The sequence below is a fragment of the Eriocheir sinensis genome, chromosome 46, assembly GCF_024679095.1.
Source record: "Eriocheir sinensis breed Jianghai 21 chromosome 46, ASM2467909v1, whole genome shotgun sequence".
In the NCBI taxonomy this organism is placed as follows: domain Eukaryota; kingdom Metazoa; phylum Arthropoda; class Malacostraca; order Decapoda; family Varunidae; genus Eriocheir; species Eriocheir sinensis.
The window spans coordinates 8,188,569-8,201,691 of NC_066554.1; the positions used below are offsets into that span (position 1 = coordinate 8,188,569).

A 13,123-nucleotide genomic window follows, 5' to 3' on the forward strand; every position below is an offset into this window, starting at 1 on the left:
GTTTTTCTTCTCTTTTCCTCGCCACTTGCTTCGCGCGTCACATTCGCGGGACTATGTAAGAAAATAAGAAGCACGTGGTCCAGAAGGCGGAGGAATGGAGGAAGGCCGAGTAGTGGGAATTAAAGAGGAAGGGAGTGCGGGCGGCTTAGGACGAGAGGGTAAAAGAAATACGAACGGACATTACTGGAAAGGAGAAAATAGAAATACTCGGCGCTTATTTTTGCGACCTAGCATCATGAAAATCGAAGCAAAACAAAGGAGTGACGGAACCAAAGGCGTTTCAAGGCCCTGTTTTTTTGTCGCTCTTTTCTTTTTCTTTTAGTCCAGTGGAAGGGACTGGCAGGCGGGAGGCACTTGGGCGAGCCACGAGGAGAAATAACGAGCGTGGTAATGTGGGACTTGTGTGGCGGTTCTGGCATTGCCGGGCCGACAGGGCCACATAAACCAGGGAGAACTTGACGGCTGGCTGTAATGAGCGGCCCAACCACCACCTACGTCTCCCTGCTGCCTCTTGTTGCTTCCCGCGCCCGCCGCACCACCGCTCCCGCCGGCTCCGTCCCCTTGAACCAGGCCCCGCACCCCGCATCTTCTCTCCTCGCCGGCCCCTCGTGGCGGTGTAGGGGCGCGGGTCGTCGAGGGAGGCGCCGCAACGGAGTGTTCCTGGTCCGTATTCGTAGACGCTTTCGCCTCTAACAGTAACAATTTCCAAAGGCCGCAAAGGAGAGGAGTCACGTTCTCATGAGTGTTTTTTTCACGTCCAAGGAGCAGAAGCCTTGTCAAACTATCATTAGACTCATAAAACTATCCATGGAAATACCCGAAACTCTACGAAAGCCTTTTATCAAATTAGTCGGTGTGTGTGTGTGTGTGTGTGTGTGTGTGTGTGTGTGTGTGTGTGTGTGTGTGTGTGTGTGTTTGTTTTCACGTCCAAGGAGCAGAAGCCTTGTCAAACTATCATTAGACTCATAAAACTATCCATGGAAGTACCCGAAACTCTAAGACAGACTTTTATCAAATTAGTCGGTGTGTGTGTGTGTGTGTGTGTGTGTGTGTGTGTGTGTGTGTGTGTGTGTGTGTGTTTTCACGTCCAATGAGCAGAAGCCTTGTCAAACTATCATTAGACTCATAAAACTATCCATGGAAGTACCCGAAACGTCTACGAAAGCCTTTTATCAGATTAGTCAGTGTGTGTGTGTGTGTGTGTGTGTGTGTGTGTGTGTGTGTGTGTGTGTGTGTGTGTGTGTGTGTGTTTCACGTCCATGTAGCAGAAGCCTTGTCAAACTATCATTAGACTCATAAAACTATCCATGGAAGTACCCGAAACGTCTACGAAAGTCTTATCAAACTAGTCGCTGTGTGTGTGTGTGTGTGTGTGTGTGTGTGTGTGTGTGTGTGTGTGTAAGCCCCGAAATGTTTGATAATTATGGGGCCTTGTGTTTCGCGGGGGCCTTGGTGGAAGCGAAGAGTAATACAGATGGCAGTAACGAGCTGGACATATTTCTCAGGCCTGTCCGGGAATGTGTTTTTGGCCCGCCTCCTCGGTGCTGCGTGACGGTGATTCGTTCTATGCCAAATTTTAAGTGAAAGTCGGAGACGTGTTTCCGCTTACTTTTGTGGATAGTGACACGGAACACATTACTGGGTTATTGTGTCACCAGATGTCCCATGACCGTCTAGGGGCTTCGTTGTGCAGTGGGCGGAGTGGAAAAATTTGGGCGGCTTTTCCGATGCCCTACGCCCCTGTCCACCCAGCAGTGAATGGGTACCAGGTATTAATCGGGGGTTGTGTCCCGTCTCCTGGGATCTGTTTCCTTCTCCTATAATTCCTTCCCCTTCTGTCTCTCTCCGGCATATGACCACAGATGTTGCGCCGACTAAACGAAACTTTCCAACTTTCCCATGACAGTCTGCTGGTTTATCTTTAACAGACACTGAATGTAAGGTGGTAATATATATCAGTAATGTATATATAGACTTAATTAATCATGTCTGTACTGGCGTTATAAATACTGAACGATGATACTACACAAGTTTGAAAATGTAGCTACTTTATGAAGTGAATATATTTATACTGACCATTTAAGTATAGCCTACCCTTGGAAATTCGTGAACCTTTGCGCTTATAACTAACTACTCATACAAAATAAACTGATTTACTGATTGGCTGACTAACGGGATGACATAGACTGATATAGATGAATAGTTAGATAGATAGATAGATAGATAAACTGATTGGGTGACAATGAAGGAACGAACAAACAAGATAAGAAGGAAGTAAGATAGGGAGGTTAGGGGTAGGAAAATGAAGAGAGAGAAACGATCCTTGCAAGTATGATGTGAAAGACTTAGTGAGGAGCGAAGCAAGGGAGGAAGAGATGGACAGACTGAAGGGACAAAAGAAGTACCGCACAGCAAGTAAGAGAAGAATATAAAAAGGAAAAGAGAAAGGGAAAAGAAAAAAACATAAAGGAAATAGTAGTGTAGGAATGAGGAAACATGGAGAGGAGGAAATAGAGGATGAACAGCAGAATGTTAAAAGAAAAAGAAAAGAAAAAAAGAGACATGAGATCAAGAAATGACGGAGTAAGGAGACGAACAAACACGGAAAGTAAGATTAGGTGGAAAATAAATAAAAGGAAAAGATTAGATGAAGGAAAGAGAAATAGAAGTATGGGCCGAAGACCAAAATAAGAGGAAAATAAGAGAAAACTTGTGATAAATGAGTAAGGGAAGGAGCAAAAGAAGAAAGAAAATAGGAGGAAAAGAAAGGGGAAAATTGCGATGAAGGAATAAAAGACTGTAGAAAGGAGGAAATAAAGAGTGAAGGAAAGAATACGAGGAAGAAAAGATGACGAACCTGGAAAAAAATGAAGTTGAAGAATAAGGAAATGAGAGAGAAGGAGCAAGAAATATAGGAAGGAGAAGAGATTAGGAAGGAAAGTAAAGACAGAAACGAGGTGAAGAAGAGAGAGAATAAAGAAACTCATGAGGAAAAAGATAAGACGAAGGAGAAAAAAATACGTGATTAGGCAAAAAAAATGGAGACAAAACAGAGGTCGAGAAATGAGAGGGTTAAGAAAATGAGGAAAAATACTGAAAAGGCAAAGAAAATAAGGACACCGGGAAACATCGAAGGAATATCCAATTAGAAAAAAGATTATAGGACAGAAGAGGAACAAGGCAGGATGATAAATGACGTGAATAAGTGAAGGAATGAGGGAAGAAGCTCACGAGGGAGGAAGGTTGATAGGAAAAGAAACGACACGAAGGAAGAGGAAGAAATGAGGTGGAGGAGAGAGTAAATGAGAGAGAGAGAGAGCATGAAAGAGGAGGGAGATTAAGAGAGGAAAAAGGAGGCGGAGAGACTTAACAGCAGGGGAAGAAATTTGATGAAGGACAGAGGGGATAAGGGAAGGATATCATATTGGAGAAAGGTAAATGGGAAAGGAAAGGAGAAGGAGAGACTTAACAGCAGGGGAAGGAATTTGATGAAGGACAGAAGGGATAAGGGAAGGATATCATATTGGAGAAAGGTAAATGGGAAGGGAAACGAGGGAAACAAGCCGATGAGAGATGAGTTTTATGGACGGGCGAATGATGAAATTTGAAGAGTGGAAAGATATGCAGGAAGATGGACATTAATTCAGAAACTTCACTTACGAGTTTCAAAATGGAGAAAAATGAAGAGAAACAAAAAAAGAACACTAAATTTATAAATGTTGAACGTGATGACAAAGAGATGAAGGAAGATAAAAGAGACATTGCTTCAGAAACTTCACTTACGAGTTTCAAAATGGAGAAAAATGAAGAGAAACAAAAAAAGAACACTAAATTTAAAAATGTTGAAAGTGATGACAAAGAGATAAAGGAAGATAAAAAAGACATTGCTTCAGAAACTTCACTTACGAGTTTCAAAATGGAGAAAAATGAAGAGAAACAAAAAAAGAACACTAATAATATAAATGTTGAAAGTGACGAAAGAGAGAGGAAGGAAAGTGAAAAGAGAGACTGCTTCTGAAACTTCACTTACAAGTTTCAAAATAGATAAAAAGAAGGAAAAAGAAAGAAAAGAACAGTTAGTTATAGGGTGAAGCTTTCTTTCTTAAACATATAGATGACGCAAGAGACGAAAGAAAGGAGGATAAAAGAGACAATGCATCAGAAAATCTACTTAGGAGTTTGAAAAGAAATAAAAAGGAAAAACAAAACAGTGAGGGTGAAACTTTGTGAACTTTATAAATGATGAAAGAGATAGAGGAAGGAAGACAGAAGAGAGACACTGCTTCAGAAACTTTACTTACGAGTTTAAAAAGAAATAAAAAGGAAAATCAAGACAGTGAGGGTGAAACTTTGTGAACTTTATAAATGATGAAAGAGATAGAAGAAGGAAGATAGAAGAGAGACACTGCTTCAGAAACTTTACTTACGAGTTTAAAAAGAAATAAAAAGGAAAATCAAGACAGAGAGGGTGAAACTTTGTGAACTTTATAAATGATGAAAGAGATAGAGGAAGGAAGATAGAAGAGAGACACTGCTTCAGAAACTTTACTTACGAGTTTAAAAAGAAATAAAAAGGAAAATCAAGACAGAGAGGCAGAAACTTTGTGAACTTTATAAATGATGAAAGAGATAGAGGAAGGAAGATAAAAAGAGAGAGACTTCTTCAGAAACTTTACTTACGAGTTTGAAAAGAAATAAAGAAATACTAAACAAAACACTGACAGGGTGAAACTTTGTGAACTAAATAAATGACGAAAGAAACGAAATCGATAAGGAAGAACGATAAAAGAGAGACACTGCTTCAGAAACTTTACTTACGAGTTTAATTAAAAAGAAATAAAAAGGAATTACAAAACAACATATACAGGATGAAACTTTGTAAACTAAATAAATGACGAAAGAAATGAAAGAGATAAAGGAGGAAAGATAAAAGAGAGACGCCGCTCCAGAAACTTTACTTACGAGTTTCAAATGAAATAAAGAAATACAGAACGAAACTTAGACTGGATAAATGAAACGTTTTGAACCATACAAATAAAATTAAAAAAAAGACTAAATAAAGTACCACGAAAACAGTATCAGAGGAGGGGAAAAAAATAAAGATGCACATATATGGAAGTTCTTTTTTTTACGGATAGAATTAAACTTTATTTTTTTACCATATATATGAAAGCGACGATAAATATTACACCACGAAAAAAGTAATAGGGGAAAAAATATTAAAAAATACACATAATCGGGAGTTCTTTATTTTCCTTTTTCTTTTTCTTTTTTTACTTTAATGCAGCGGCCAGCCTCCCAAGACGGGATCGTTATAATAATAAAAAGAAGAAAAAAAAGCTGGCGAAGACAAATATTTACTTCGTCATCATTTTTAAGTCGAGGACAAACGCAGAGAGAGAGAGAGAGAGAGAGAGAGAGAGAGAGAGAGAGAGAGAGAGAGAGAGAGAGAGAGAGAGAGAGAGAGAGAGAGAGAGAGAGAGAGAGAGAGAGAGAGAGAGAAATAAGAAAGTAAACTTGGAATAGAGAGAAAAAGATCAAGAAGAAGAGAGGAAGAAAAAGAAAAGAAAGGAAAAGAAAGAAACGAAGATAAAGAAATAGGGATAGAAAACAAGAAAGAAAGACAAAGAGGAAAAAAAGAGAAAGCGAAAAAGGAAAAACGAGAGAAAAAAAGAAAGAGAAAGTAAGAGAAAGAGAATAAGAGAGAATGATATAGAGAGAAAAGGATGGATGAAGAAGAAAAACAAAAATAGAGAGGAAAAATTTCATGATTCGAAGTAAAGAAGATGAACGTCGGAATAACCGAAAGACGAGGAGAACAAAGGAACAAAGGAATGATTAAAGAAGACAGGAAGTAAAAGACAGGAAGGAAACTAGAAGAAACCGTGAGAAATTACCGGGAAAATGACATCATGAGAGAGAGAGAGAGAGAGAGAGAGAGAGAGAGAGAGAGAGAGAGAGAGAGAGAGAGAGAGAGAGAGAGAGAGAGAGAGAGAGAGAGAGAGAGAGAGAGAGAGAGTAAAGAATGAATGAAGAAGAAAAACGGAGAGAGAGATTCGAAAATGAGAAGAAGAAAAAGGTAAAAGTGACCGAAAGAAGATGAGAGCAAACAAACAAAGGATAAATCAAGAAAATAAGGGAAGGAAATAAGAGATAAAAGGAAATTAGAGAAACCGCCAGAAATTACATGGAAAATGACATCATGAGAGAGAGAGAGAGAGAGAGAGAGAGAGAGAGAGAGAGAGAGAGAGAGAGAGAGAGAGAGAGAGAGAGAGAGAGAGAGAGAGAGAGAGAGAGAGAGAGAGTATGTTAGAGAGTGAGCGAGTAAGCGACTGAGGAAATGAGTATGTGTGTATGTGTGTGTGTGTGTGTGTGTGTGTGTGTGTGTGTGTGTGTGTGTGTGTGTGTGCGTTGGTTTGTGCGTGACAGGTGCCCACTCACGTAAGTAAGTACTCGCGTCACACACACACAAAAAGAAAAAAAGAGAATCATAACCTAATTGTGAGATGATTGCGCGTTTGAACGATGTTAATTCTATTGACTGAAAACGAGAATAAAATTAAATGTCACTGACGAAAAGATATTAAGTAAAACGATCGACAATAAAGAACACACACACACACACACACACACACACACACACACACACACACACACACACACACACACACACACACACACACACACACACACACACACATTCACACACATTCACATTACGAAGTTAGGATTTGATGAGCGAGAGCAAACTGATAACGCTGAAAAAAAACTGAAAGAAAAAAAAACGAAACAAAAAAGGATATGATAATAATTTTATGATGGAAACGAAAACTCTGACAGGAACAAAAATGTGTGACGTTAAGCGCGGCGCCGAGATGAAAGAAAACGGTGGACAGTGTGAACGGGAAAGGAAATTCATGCAGGTTTCGCTTAATGTAAACATGTGCCTTTGTGACGCCGCGAGCAGAAGCCTTGAATGAAAATTACGAATGGCTGCAAAACACACGGAGGGGAGCCAGGCTGGTAAGGGAAGGGCAGCCGCGCCGACGCCGAGGGAGGGAATATGAAGCCAGCTAAGTCGTTTCTGGGAAGTAATTTGCTTTTAAGAAATTGCCTGAAGTGGAGTTAATGTTAGGTGTTTTGTTTGGGAGGAAAGACGCCACTGGGGGGAGTGTTGGGGGCAGGGGAGGAGAAGAAAGGAATGGGAGGGAAGAGACAGACAAATGGGAGAACGGGAGGAAAAGAGACAGACAAACAGTTGGGAGTAAAGGGGACAAACAGACAGATGGGAGAAAAACAGACTAAAGGCATACGAACTTACATATAGACGGTAAACAGATAAACGAAGGCAGGTAAACACAGACAGATAAACAGCAAAAAAATCACACACAGACAAACAAAAGGTAAACAGATAACAAGGGCAGGTAGATGTACAGACAGACACAGACAGACAGACGGAGCAAGAGGAAGAATGGCGCTCACAAAAGACTGACGGACAAGAAGAAAAAGGAGAGAGAGAGAGAGAGAGAGAGAGAGAGAGAGAGAGAGAGAGAGAGAGAGAGAGAGAGAGAGAAATTGAATATTGGAGGGATTTAGAACTAAAAAGTCTTTCGGGGCCTGCTGGGTTGCGTCATCGATCGTTGCCCAACCGTGAGTGGGACAAGAAAGAAAATAAAAACGGGAAAAGAATGAGCGGCTGAGGGAACACATAATTACGGTGATGAATGAGGCAACACACGAAGAACATTTTGCCGAAGTCTCATTTGTATAAGAAATAATTTGCCTTGCAAGTGAAAAATAGCTTCTCCACACACCACTGGGAAGGTTAGGAAGACTATGAGAATGATAGCAATGATACTAACTTACTAAGAGTGCTTGGTAAATTCGATGGCGGGCGATTATAAAAGCAGCATCTGGAGGGACTCAACGTGATCAGTTATTGAACACCAAAACTATGTGTGAAATCGTAAAGTCGTAATTGTAAGCCCTGTGTTTGTTACATTTGAGTCCTTCGTAGGTTTTCTCGTCCGCTTGGCGACGGACGGGCAGCTTCCCGCCTCGCCCACAACAGACAGACGCAGCTGGCCAGACGTCGCTTCGATGCCGTCGATGTCCGGTTGTCTGTACGCTGCCTGGCCTCACCGCGCCGCGATGATGCTCGGGGCTTTCATTAACCATAAAAAAGGGCACTGTTCCACTTGGACTTGGTGTGTATGAAGCCATTGATTAATTTCTGCAAGATTTCCCTTTTTCATACTTGCTATTTTTTTTCTCTTTTCTCTTCTAGGACAAAGGCAATTTACATTCGGGTTTTTTTATTGCTGCTGGCAAAGAATACAAAATAATGCGAGATTTATTGAGTTGCATCAATGTTAATCATCGGTGAGTCCATATGCATAATTATGTCTGAGTTACGTACTTGTTGTCGGCGCACGGCACTCAGTGATTGTGTTGTTGGGCCGCTGCAGCGCCGTCTGTCCCGCGTCTGGCTAGGCTCGCGGCAATGGCCTGGGGGGCGGTGTTGTCAAGGCTCGCCACCGCGGTGAGGCTGGACAACGACCTACGTAGCTGCTCCTCTGGCCGCCCCGCGTGATGGAAACCAGCTGGGCATGGAAGCTGAGTCATAGCCCAGCAACGCCCCGCCAACCCCCGCCCAGCCCTGCACGCCATCGCCTGTGCTCACCAGAGTGGGGTGCGGCTCCCTGCAGCTGGGTAATAAAACTTCATTCCTGAGGGACGTGTCGCCTCCATTTTTTATTAGACTCACTCTTGACCCCCACGAGGCGGTTAGGGTTTGGTAATGTTTCCCTCCACGTGTTGCCGGGTGCCTGGGGGGAGGGGGGAGGCGGAGGTCATGATGGTCAGTGTCTGCAGGTCACCTCAGAGCACACGCCACATCCGCCCCGTGAAGAGTCCAGCATCCTGTCGTGCGTGGGAGACAAAAACACGTCAGCACTAACCATGACTGTTGAAAGATTAAATATTACGAAAACACAACTAATTAAAAGCAACACATCCGACAGCCATCATACATCAGTAGCTTAATATACGTCATTGTGCTTTTTTAGAATTATTGTTCTTTGTAAACTTTATCGAATTTTGTAAGTTTTATCGCATTTCGTAAGCTCTTTCGTTCCTCGTATTTTTTTTCTTATTTTCAATACCTCATCGTACATCATTGCAACGGCGCCAGGGACCCCGTGCCTCTCCGGAAGTGCCAGTATCGGCCGCAGGTGTTCACGAGTGATTCACCGGGTAATCGTAGGTTGTGTCATGCAAACAACGGATTGGCAGGCCGAAATAAAGCAGGTAGCGAAAGAACACGTCTGTAACTACAAGAGGAAGAAAAAACAAGTAAAGACGGAGCAGCAGCGCACGATATGAGCAGGACTCTCCGCCGCCAGCCGGGCGCCGATTGGTTACTTTGAGGGTCCAGACGGCCGAAACCCGAGCGAGGGGAAAACTGTATCCTGGCGAGGCTTGTTGGGAAAAGGATAGAGATTCGTTTTCCAAATCTGTCCATCTTGGTTGCATCACACACACACACACACACACACACACACACACACACACACACACACACACACACACACACACACCTAGCTGAGCTCTTTAGTGTGCCCTACACAGACAAACTCGCTCAGTACGATTCATATAACTGTATACTTTATTGATATGATAGCAGCAGCTTATGTTTAGGTTTTATGATTATAAACTAATCTTACTATTCTCCCATTTGTAAATTATCAATCACTGCCGTTATCAAAATAAAATATATATTATTGTTAGTTGTAATTAATATTGTTGTTATTTTTTTTACAACAAAGGAGACAGCTCAAGGGCACAAAAAAGTAAGCAATAAAAAAAGCCCGCTACTCGCTGCTCCTGGTATTATTAATATTGTTATAGGCATCACCAAGAATATGGTTATATTAATGTTATCAGTTATTTTCCTTATTGCTGGGTCACCCTGACGGCGAGGCGGAGATCGTGCATGACTGAGATTTACGAGTCTCAATATATTGCCACTTTAATTGTATTGCCACTGCTCCCGCTTTTAAAGGACCACGGTACAATTTCGCCGTTTCCGCGCAACTTATCAACCTGTCAATATAGAAAATACAGTGGCGCAGCAAGCTTGCGTGTGTGATTGTTAATGGCCCCGCGTCCTGGCCAGAGTGTGATCACTTGTTTTCCACACTCTGCTGACCGGCTTATTATTTTTGGATTTTTTTATTGTCATAATAATAATAGTAATAATCAATAGTAGTGTATGGTAGTAGTAGTATTACTTTGGCAATATATCTCGCGAGGTTCCTGGCTTTGCAGGGTCCTAGGGGCCCTTGTTATGATAATGCTGTGTTGACGCACGCACGAAATTGAAAGTAAACAGAAAATTCCAGAGCATCGCCACCATATCAGACAGTTTTGTTATCGTACATAAAAAAAAAAATCCGTTCTATCCTGCTTGTCCCATAAGTCAAGCCGTTTAAGATATTCACCTAAAGATGTTCTGATGTCCATTTGGTGGCTCTATGTCAACCTGATTCAGAGATGTTATGACAGTTACGGTAACACAAACAGACGGACAGACAGACGGATACGCAAGGATGTACCTCGCTCACCTCGTAATTAATATTAATATCATTATTTTGATCATTATTATTATAGTGATTTTGCCGTATTATTAATATTACTATATTATTATTTTTACTTTTATTTTTATTATTATTATTATTATTATTATTATTATTATTATTATTATTATTATTATTATTATTATTATTATTATTATCATTATTATTATTATTATTATTATTATTATTATTATTATTATTATTATTATTATTATTATTATTATTATTATTATTATTATTATTATAAAATATTATTATCATGAATTATTATTACTGTTACATTGTGGGAGGAGGGGCAGGCAGTCGTGCGTCCCCTGGTGACGGTGTGCAGTCCTCGGCGGGGCAGGAGGAGGAGGGGAGGGGGGCGTGGGCCACACACACCTCGTGGCATTCACCCGTGGTGATAATTTATTGTTGTCGTCCGCAGATCGTCGTGTAAGACAGCCAGGCGTCGACTCCTTGCCCCGCCAGGTGTGTCAGCGACGGCCGCCGCCAGCCATCTCGTCCCCGGAGCAGGTACAGACGGCAGTGACTTGTTGCCGTAGTTTGTTTTAGATGTGAACGAAGCTTGATGAATTTCAGCAGTCTAACCTTAGCAAGTTATGAATGAGTGCGGATGACCATTTTTCATGCCCTCTGTGACTGTAAGATTGACCCATTATGTGTTACCTCTCGAAAATGTTGCCTACGTGCTGGATTGCCACGCGCAGGTGTGTCTAGGAGTGAAATATCTGAGGTGCTGCCTTTGTCTGGCCGTGTGCTTCAAGCAAGAAATGTGTGCCTTGACGTGAAATACAGAACTCGAGCTACTCACGGGGCCCCGCCTCCAAATCTCTTTTTATCAAGTTTAGCCAAAATTCATGATCTTGAACTATCTTCTTTTCGAGGTCATTCCTGGTGTCATATTGCATCAATTGGAAAAGCGATGTTTCTAAATATCCCTCAGGAACCTTGTCTCTCTCAATTTCCTTCCGTGACGTCGGTCGTTAACATTTCCTTCATCGCCTTGTACATTGCAATCAGATTTCCTCTTTCTCTTCTCTCCTTCAAGGTAGACAAACCCAGTCTTTTCAGCCTCTCATTTGTCATGTCTCGCAATCCATTTTTGTCGCTGCTATCTAAATCTTTTTTTGCAGTGGCGCCCACGCGACTGCTGCATATTCCAGTCTTGGTCGAATCACCGACACGTTCAGCTTCTTGATCATATCCTCTTTCCTGTGTGTGTGTGTGTGTGTGTGTGTGTGTGTGTGTGTGTGTGTGTGTGTGTTTATGGGTGTGTGCGTGCGCGCGTGTGTATGGGTGTGTGGGCAGGGGTGTGTGTGGGTGTGGGTGTGCGTGCACGCGAGGCGTCTTGGTGGATCCCTGCATTCATCCAAGGCTCCCAGATGTGACAAACGCCGCTGAGCCACCTGTGTGCTGGCGGGACTCGGTGAACACTAATCGACGCTCGTGTGTCCGAGGCGATCGCTGACGAGCACTTGTACGGTACAGGAGTGACAGGTTTAGTGAATGTGACATTGCTAAAGTATGTACTAGTAGAGGAGGCGGTGGGTGAATGGCCAGCGTGTGGGCGCTGTGGCCAGGTTCAAGTCCCACTAGCCGCTACAAACTGACAATTTTCAGTCCTCGCCGAGTGGTTTAAAGAGCTACAACAAGCTGCCCTGAAGACCACATATTAACCCGGACTATAGCGAGACTCTCAACACTGGAGCAAAGATGAGTTCCGGGGAAAGGTATGAGCCAAGCAAGACAGTGCCCCTATAAACACTACCGGGGAAAGGTGTGAGCCAAGCAAGACGGTGCCCCTATAAACACTACCGGGGAAAGGTGTGAGCCAAGCAAGACGGTGCCCCTATAAACACTACCGGGAGCCAAGCAAGACGGTGCCCCTATAAACACTACCGGGGAAAGGTATGAGCCAAGCAAGACGGTGCCCCTATAAACACTACCGGGGAAAGGTATGAGCCAAGCAAGACGGTGCCCCTATAAACACTACCGGGGAAAGGTATGAGCCAAGCAAGACGGTGCCCCTATAAACACTACCGGGGAAAGGTGTGAGCCAAGCAAGACGGTGCCCCTATAAACACTACCGGGGAAAGGTATGAACCAAGCAAGACGGTGCCCCTATAAACACTACCCTGCACCACACCATCAAGACAGCCTACCAACGAAAAAAATAAGAAACAGATAAATAAAACAAAAACTGATGATAATTAATGAAAAGAATGGCGAAGAACAGAAGGAATATTAACAAGGAAAATATATTGAAAAAGAAACATATGAACAAGAAGAGCGAGAAAATAAGAACAAGAGAAAAAAAAGAACAAAAAGAAGTAAATGAACACAACTAATATTACCCCAAGTGCCTCGCCCGTCCCACAGTTCCACAGACCCCGCGGCGGCGACTCGTGCTACGCCTTGCCACCCTCGCGTTTAAGAAATCCTAGTCCCGTATTCTCAAACCTTTCAGCACCCCAGCACACATA

General features: G+C 42.5%; 1 long non-coding RNA gene across 2 annotated transcripts in view; it reads left to right on the plus strand.

Moving 5' to 3' along the window:
- Positions 1–13,123, plus strand: part of LOC126981028 (uncharacterized) — a 65,039-nt gene that overhangs the window by 38,399 nt on the left and 13,517 nt on the right. For both annotated transcript variants that reach the window (XR_007733710.1, XR_007733711.1), the window contains exon 2: positions 11,065–11,153. This is a non-coding gene — a long non-coding RNA (uncharacterized LOC126981028). The remainder of the gene's footprint in view (positions 1–11,064; positions 11,154–13,123) is intronic.